Consider the following 9,397-nt stretch of genomic DNA (forward strand, 5'->3'; position numbering starts at 1 on the left):
TAGTATTGAATATTATTCTTTAAAATGTTCTTTTTCAAACTGAAAGTTAAAGAAAGACATGATGTATGAATTAAATGCACTCTCTGCTTTTCCATAAAGTTAGCACAGCAGGGTTTTAAATTCAAGAAGAAATTAGAATGCATTTGCAGGATGATTCATACAGCTATATAGTCAAGATCTAAATAGACATAATACTAAGTCTCTGTTAGTTCTGCTTGTACTTTAGTGTTCATGCGTCACCTTGTACTTTAGGACATCTCTCCAAGAGTCTAAATAAGCAGGCATTTGCAAAGAAACCCCAGTGTCTTCTGATTACTGCATTGCATTAATGGATAAAAGTAATGCAGACCTGTCTAAAAGGCAACCTGCAGATAACACTTAGCCTGCCAGGGGATGGCTAGGTGCCCAACCCAAGATATCATTATGGAAATATATTTTCGAAAAGTTGTGCAATTTTATATATATAAAGTACATTTTGAAAATATTGCTTTTCATATGCCTCTCTCATATGCTGTGACTGTCCATGGTGGGAAAACCAGTGAGGAGAAGAGTCAACCTGCCTGCCAGCCAAACCAACAGCCACAGACATATGTGGTTAAGAGTGACATTTTCATGTGTACTATTTTATGTCACTCCATGGGCTCTATACATCATTACATAATTATCAATAGTGATAATTATGCTTTGGAATAGCTGCGAGTTCAAAGACTTGTTTAGAGGCATTCCTCATGCCTCATTAACAAAAGTATCACTTCCAAAAAACGCTCTTTTTGCGGACTCAGCTTTTTGCAAAGGTGATACTTATTCCCATTATCTATGCTGTCTCCGCTTTAGCCTGCAGTCTCTGCCCCGTGTGTTAGGCGCCGGGGTCCGCTCGTCGGTGCGGCCTGGCGCCTAGCAACCAGGGACGCCGTACGCGTACAGCCGCCGGCTCCCTGGCAACGCTAGATGCCGGGCGCACGGAGCCGCACGGACCCTAGCAACGGGGACGCCACTGGTGGACCGCGTTCCCCGTTGCTGGGTCCATTTAAATTAAGTAGGGCACCTGTTTCCTGGCCGTGCAGCAAGGCAGCTGCACGGCATCCACGCAATTAGCCCTGTCAGCAGTTGATTGGAGGGCTTCAGTTTATATGCTCTTGCAGTGCCTCACACAGACGCCGGTAATAGCTTCCTGCATGCTGTCTCTGTTTGCTGAGAGTGTTTCCAGTCTTGCTGTATCCGGTCGTTCCAGTCCTCAGTTGTCCTGCACTCGGAAGTCGTCATCTTGTTCCTGGAGTCCTGACTGAGCACCGTTTAAACATTCAGTGGTGTTCGTGAGTCGCGGCGTTGCCGTGTGTTGCGGCTTGGCCGCTTTATTATTTATTACTTATTATTTGTGTTTCGGAGCATTTTGCGGAGGATTCCGCTCCCACAGATCCACTCTGGTATCCAGCGGTGCTGGGTAGGAGTTATGGACTAGTGGATTTTGGTTGTCCTTTTACCTGGCGGTTTTACCGCACATACTTCAGGTTTGGTTAGTTAGCTTGTTGCCCTTGGCCTGTTGTCAGTCAGAGGTCCTCTTGTCATCAGCCTGCCTCGGATTTCCCTTTGTCTCTCACTAAGACCGGGGGGCACCGGAGTTGGGCAGACATAATCCGCCTTTCAAACGTGGCTGCCAGGGGCTCAAGAAACCATAGTCTCGCAAGGGATTTCCGATAGCACGGGTGAGACAATAGAGTTAGGGCGCCAGGGGCAACTAGTCTTTCCTGCTCCCGTAACCAGCATTCCCTTCCAGTACTCTGGCCATTGTCATAAGATCTCCTCCGGTCAGGAGTACTGGAATCATAACATTATTACCGGCCAATACCAAAACTTAAAATTAAAACAGGGTTTAATTTTTTCCTTATTCAGTTTTGTAAGAGTTATCGGCCTCATGAATCCCACAGGTTTAGGGCCAAATCCTGGTCAGCTCCTAGTCAGCCAGATTCAAGAACTTACTCAGATGGTTCAGGATCTTTCCCTTCGGGTGAAGTCGCAGGAAGATCTTTTACGAACTTCCCAGAGGGTAGTCCCTGAACCAAAAATGCACTTGCCTGACCGTTTTTCTGGTGATAGGAAAGAGTTTTTTAATTTTAAAGAATCCTGTAAACTTTATTTTCGTTTAAGACCGATCTCCTCAGGTACTGAATCTCAGCGGGTCGGGATTATTATTTCGTTGCTCCAGGGGGATCCTCAGACCTGGGCATTTGGTTTAAAAGCAGAGGATCCGGTGTTGTTGTCAGTAGACGCTTTTTTTGGGTCTTTAGGGCTTTTGTATGATGACCCTGATAGAGAGGCATCCGCTGAGAGTCAGTTGCGCGCTCTCAGACAGGGTAGAAATCCTGCAGAGGTTTATTGTACGGAGTTTCGCCGTTGGTCGAACGACTGTGGCTGGAATGACCCAGCCCTGCGCAGTCAGTTTCGCCTCGGCTTATCAGAGTCTATAAAAGACAGTCTCCTTCAGTATCCTGCTCCTGAGACTCTCGATAAACTCATGGAGCTTTCTATTAAGATTGATCGTCGTCTCAGAGAGCGGAGGGCTGAAAAAGGAGCACCTGTCAGGTCTACTCCATGTGTATATTCCATTCCTGAGGACGTAGAGGAGCCCATGCAGATGGGTCTCTCCCGGCTGTCTCCAGAAGAAAGAGCCAGAAGGCAAAACTCTGGTCTTTGTTTGTAATGTGGGGGTAAGGGACATTTTGCCCGTAATTGTCCGAACAAGTCGGGAAACACCTCGACGAAGTGAATTGTGAGGGGGTTCACTTCGGTCTGCAGCTTATCTCCTCGAATAACTCCCTTTTAGTCCCAGCTAAAGTTTCCTTTGGCAGCCTCAGTTCTTCGGTGTCGGCTTTTGTTGACAGTGGAGCTGCAGGGAACTTTATGGACTTAACTTGGGCCAAGGCCTTAGGCATTCCTCAGTTAACCTTGGGTAGGTGTGTCACCATGCATGGTTTAGATGGGAGTCCTTTGTCCAATGGGGTTATTTCCCTCTGTACACCCCCTGTACTACTTACGGTAGGAGCTCTTCATTCCGAAAAGATCGAGTTCTTCCTTACCCATTGCCCAGCAGTTCCAGTGGTTCTGGGTCACCCTTGGCTGGCCTTTCATAATCCCACCATTGATTGGCAGTCGGGGGAGATTTCACAATGGGGTACCATCTGTAATAAGGAATGTATTACGTTTCCCGTCAGAATAGCAACTGCCATTCCTGAACTCATTCCCGTGGAATACCAGGACTTTGTTGATGTGTTTTCCAAGGGCAATGCGGACATTCTGCCTCCCCATCGGCCTTATGATTGTGCTATTGAGCTAATTCCTGGTGCCACATTGCCAAAGGGAAGGTTATATGCTTTATCTGGGCCAGAAACTGCGGCCATGAATGAGTATGTTAAGGAGAGCCTAGGGAAAGGATTTATTAGGCCATCTAAATCCCCTTTAAGTGCAGGCTTCTTCTTTGTGGAAAAAAAAGATGGATCACTCAGACCTTGCATTGACTTTAGAGCCCTGAATAAGATCTCAGTTAAAAATACTTATCCTCTGCCGCTGATTTCTGTCCTCTTTGATCAGCTGCGTTCGGCTGTGATTTTTTCTAAAATTGACCTAAGGGGAGCGTATAACCTCATCCGAATCAAGTCTGGAGATGAGTGGAAGACGGCATTCAGTACTCAGTCGGGTCACTACGAGTATCTGGTGATGCCGTTCGGCTTGTCTAACGCTCCAGCAGTTTTCCAGGATCTCATTAACGATGTGCTCCGTGACTTCCTAGGAAGATTCGTGGTCGTTTACTTAGACGACATCCTGATTTATTCTGACTCAATTGAACAACATGTTACCCAGGTGCGTCAGGTTCTTCAAAAATTACGTGAAAATCATCTATATGCCAAGCTGGAGAAGTGTGAGTTTCATGTCACGGAGGTATCCTTTTTAGGGTACATTATTTCCCCTCGGGGATTCTGCATGGAACCTAAGAAGCTCCAAGCCATCCTTAGTTGGGCGCAACCCACCAATTTAAAAGCAATTCAGCGCTTTTTAGGGTTTGCGAATTATTATAGAAGATTTATTCATTCTTTTTCCGACCTGGTTGCTCCCCTTGTGGCACTGACTAAGAAGGGAGCGGATCCTACCAACTGGTCACGTGAAGCTGAGTTATCCTTTCAGGCCTTGAAACAAGCTTTTGTCTCAGCTCCAGTCCTCAGACATCCCAACCCAGAATTGCCCTTCGTTGTTGAGGTTGATGCCTCGGAGGTTGGAGTGGGGGCTATCCTATCTCAAAAGGATCCGGAGTCTCTGGAACTACATCCTTGTGCCTTTATGTCCAGGAAATTCTCATCCGCTGAATCCAACTACGATGTTGGTAACCGGGAGTTACTGGCTATTAAATGGGCTTTCGAGGAGTGGAGGCATTGGCTTGAGGGAGCAACACATACCATTTCAGTATTGACTGACCACAAAAATCTTCAGTACATCGAATCAGCTAAGCGGCTGAATGCCCGGCAGGCTCGTTGGGCTTTATTTTTTACTCGTTTCAAGTTTATTATCACTTTCAGGCCAGGTTCCAAGAATACCAAGGCGGATGCCCTGTCACGCAGTTTTCTTCCAGTTCATAATAACAGTCCTGTTACTCCCATACTTCCGTCTTCAGTCATTCGGGCAGGCCTCACACAAGATTTATTTACCCAGTTAAAGCAGCTTCAACATCAAGCTCCTGGAAATACTCCTGCTGGTCGTCTTTACGTCCCTGAGTTTTTGAGAGCTACTGTTTTGACTGAGTTTCATGATAGCAAAGTTGCCGGGCATCCGGGGATCTCTAAGACTTTGGAATTAGTCTCCCGCTCAGTATGGTGGCCTGGTCTTTCTAAAGACATTAAGGAGTTTGTTTTTTCTTGTCAGGTCTGTGCACAGCATAAGGTTCCCCGTTCCTTGCCTATCGGGCAACTTATGCCCTTAAATGTTCCTCTCAGACCATGGTCTCATATTTCCATGGATTTTGTGGTAGACCTCCCTCTGTCAGCCGGATTTCGAGTCATATGGGTGGTAGTGGACCGTTTTAGCAAGATGGCTCATTTCATTGCTCTTCCCCGACTGCCATCTGCCCAGGGATTGGCTGTTTTGTTTCTCCGCCATGTTTTCAGACTTCATGGGTTGCCCACTGATATTGTTTCTGATCGGGGTCCACAATTCATTGCACAATTCTGGAGGTCTTTTTGTGCTTCATTAAAGATGAAATTGTCTTTAACATCCGGCTACCATCCCCAGTCCAACGGGCAAACCGAGCGAGTTAACCAATCATTGAAACAGTATTTGCGTTTGTACTCAGCCAAACTCCAGAATGATTGGTCCGAGTTTCTTCCTTTGGCGGAGTTTGCTTACAATAATTCTTGTCATTCCTCCACTAATGTGTCTCCATTCTTTTCAGTTTTTGGTTTTCACCCCAGAGCTAATTCTTTTTTTCAACATTCTTCAGTTTCCTCGCTAACCTTAACCTCTCATCTCAGAGTCATTTGGAAAAAAGTGCACCTTGCTCTCAGAAAAGCGGCCTTTTGAGAGAAAATTTTTTCTGACAGGCTCCGACGCCCTTGCACTTTTAAGGTGGGAGATAGGGTATGGTTGTCGACTCGTAACATTAGACTTCGACAATCCTCAGCTAGATTGGGCCCCAAATTTATTGGACCATTTCATATTATTAAAAAAATCAACCCAGTTGCTTTCCGGTTACGTTTACCAAGAGCTCTCCGGATCGGAAATACGTTCCATTGTTCCCTGTTGAAACCATACGTTTCTTCCAGTAGATTTCCTCGGAAGATCTCTCAGGGGAAATCTCCAGTAGATGTACAGGGACAACAGGAGTTCTTGGTGGAGAAGGTTCTCGATTCCAAATTGTCCCGGGGTCGGCTTTATTTTCTGGTGCACTGGAGAGGCTATGGTCCAGAGGAAAGGTCTTGGGTCCTGGATAAGGATCTCCATGCCCCGAGGCTCAAGAGGGCATTTTTTCGGGAATTTCCTCAGAAACCTGGCTTTAGGGGTTCCTTGACCCCTCCTCAAGGGGGGGGTACTGTTAGGCGCCGGGGTCCGCTCGTCGGTGCGGCCCGGCGCCTAGCAACCAGGGACGCCATACGCGTACAGCCGCCGGCTCCCTGGCAACGCTAGACGCCGGGCGCACGGAGCCGCACGGACCCTAGCAACGGGGACGCCACTGGCGGACCGCGTTCCCCGTTGCTGGGTCCATTTAAATTAAGTAGGGCACCTGTTTCCTGGCCGTGCAGCAAGGCAGCTGCACGGCATCCACGCAATTAGCCCTGTCAGCAGTTGATTGGAGGGCTGCACTCGGAAGTCGTCATCTTGTTCCTGGAGTCCTGACTGAGCACCGTTTAAACATTCAGTGGTGTTCGTGAGTCGCGGCGTTGCCGTGTGTTGCGGCTTGGCCGCTTTATTATTTATTACTTATTATTTGTGTTTCGGAGCATTTTGCGGAGGATTCCGCTCCCACAGATCCACTCTGGTATCCAGCGGTGCTGGGTAGGAGTTATGGACTAGTGGATTTTGGTTGTCCTTTTACCTGGCGGTTTTTCCGCACATACTTCAGGTTTGGTTAGTTAGCTTGTTGCCCTTGGCCTGTTGTCAGTCAGAGGTCCTCTTGTCATCATCCTGCCTCGGATTTCCCTTTGTCTCTCACTAAGACCGGGGGGCACCGGAGTTGGGCAGACATAATCCGCCTTTCAAACGTGGCTGCCAGGGGCTCAAGAAACCATAGTCTCGCAAGGGATTTCCGATAGCACGGGTGAGACAATAGAGTTAGGGCGCCAGGGGCAACTAGTCTTTCCTGCTCCCGTAACCAGCATTCCCTTCCAGTACTCTGGCCATTGTCATAAGATCTCCTCCGGTCAGGAGTACTGGAATCATAACACCGTGTCTCCTCTCCCTGCCCGCAACCTTTGTTTCTTTGCTAACCAGCATGCAGCCTCTGCCCCGGTGTCTCCTCTTCCTGTCCACGCCCTCCCCGCAATTTATTGTAGTCTCTGTGCCCCAGCTCCCCCCATGCCTTCAGCTTACTGAAGTCTCTGCGCCCCTAGTCCCCGCCCGTGTCCACAGCTTATTGTATTTATTTCATCCTCAGCAACTTCCCTCCGCCCAAAGCTTAATTCTAGCCCCAGCACCTACTCAAAACTTAATTGTTCCCCCTGCATGAAGCTGCTGCTGGTGTAAGCGTGGAGGGAGCGAGCAGCAGTGGAGAGCTTGTGGCGGTAGTGAAGACGGGAGGGAGCAGTGACACAGCTGTCAGAAGTAATGCTTAACCTGCCGGTGCTGTGGAGGGAGTGCAGTGTATTGGACAGCCGCCAGAGAGAGTGGGGACGGAGCAGGGAGGGATCTGAAAAGATCCCTCCTTTGCACTTGTGAAGGGTATCAGGAGCTTGTACGCCATCTCAGGATGGCAAGCAGGTACACACTCAACTTCCTAAAAAAAATATTTTTTGGAGCTTGATGAATGTCATAATTTCTACGTCTTTATACTAAAGTATGGGGACTGTGGAAAATTTCTGAGAATTTGGGAGAATAGTAACCAGGAGATATCAGTGATTACTCCTGTGTTATATGAATGAGGAATGGATCTGACACTTAATTTATACAAAAGTAGGTGAAAATTTTAATTTTCACCTGCTGTTGTTCAAATTAAATGATGATGAATAGACCCCCATGTGAGGAGCACTTCTACACAATGCAATGGTGAGTAAAATACCTAGGGCAGAAAGGTATTATCCATAGTTTTAGATATGATGCTCTGAATTCAGTTTAATAAAAAATGAAAGCCCACCTCAATCTGACAATTTATTAACATCCTCTACTAAGCTTGGAAAATATCCAGGAGGTCCCTCCACCTCCATTATTTGTATTCATTATCTTTATCCCTTATTGGGAACTTGGACTTTCAGGATGGCACGGCCATTTACTGCTAAATGATGCCATTACTGATGCCATTTACTGCCTTAAATGATTAAATTAAATGATGCCAATTACTGCCTGGAGCTCTTCTCGAATTCTTAAATTACATAATTTGTTTAATACCGCCAATCTTCCATTAACGTTTAGTGATGCTATGGGGAAGTATGGACTCCAGCCTCAACATAGATTTTCTTGTTTTCAGGCTATTCATTATTTAACGTTTGACCATTCTAAATGAAAGTGCCAGGACTTCACTAATCCTTTGACTCATTTCTTAATTCCAATATATATTCTATTTCTATTATTTATGCCCATATACGCACAGAACTGGAACCAGATAAGGAACTTCCAGAATTGTATAATGGGCCACTCAAATCCCTGCCCTTCTCCTGACATTATTTTAGATAATTTTTAACTAACTTTGAGGATTATTCCAGCCAGTTCATACCAAGAAATGTCTTATAAATTGATGCATAGGATATATATCACCTAAAATATGGTATTCGATGGGTATTTCAGATGAGGCAGGTTGTACTAAATGCTCCGCTGAGGAGGAAGACATAATGCATTGTTTATGGGACTGTGCTCTTGTCCAACAATTATGGCAGGAGTTGCACCATTATGGTACTACAGTTTTAGGTATACCTTTTCGCTGCATTATACCTTGGGAGCTCTTTAACTATTTGGCCGATCAAACAGACTTTCCTAAAACTGATAAGAAATTTACTGTACTACTGTCAAAGAGACTGCTTTGTTTCTGTGCTGGGACAAATACATTCAGACACTTCCCTCTACTTCCAAATTAGCAATACAACAATGCTTTCAGTCCACCTCATGGTAACTACTCCAGCTTGTAGATAATTGGAATCCTATTAATCCTTAACTATTTTCATCTGCTATTTTTGACTCCCCACTACTCATTCCTACATCACTCTGTCTCCCTATTGTATTCTTAATGGATGGATGGATTGATTGATTGATGGATGGATCGGCACCCCGTGACCCTGGGTAGGCAATACCTGTTCTTAACTCTTTTTTAAATGTTATTGTGTTTATATTTTGCGGTATTGGCACAACATTTTTCAATAGGCGACAATTTGATTAGGACCTTCGGTCACTACATTGTTATATCGCCTGCCCCAGTTACACATATTTGTTAATTATTTCATTTTGATCAAATATATGTGGTAAATTTGAAAACGGTGTGTCATTTCTCCCATTTGTCTTAATGCTACTGCCTTTTTTTTTATACAATGCTAATAACATCTTTATGTGGAACCCTATGTACACGATTTTGTCTTGTGGGAAATTTCAATAAGAAATATTTTGGGGAAAAGAAAATGAAAGCCGTTGCTAGAAAACATAATTTCCCAAGCTATTGGGATACAGAGTCACAGTCACATTTTGTACTTTTTCAGTTTTCACTCTGCCATGTGCTACT

The sequence above is a fragment of the Pseudophryne corroboree genome, chromosome 2, assembly GCF_028390025.1.
Source record: "Pseudophryne corroboree isolate aPseCor3 chromosome 2, aPseCor3.hap2, whole genome shotgun sequence".
In the NCBI taxonomy this organism is placed as follows: domain Eukaryota; kingdom Metazoa; phylum Chordata; class Amphibia; order Anura; family Myobatrachidae; genus Pseudophryne; species Pseudophryne corroboree.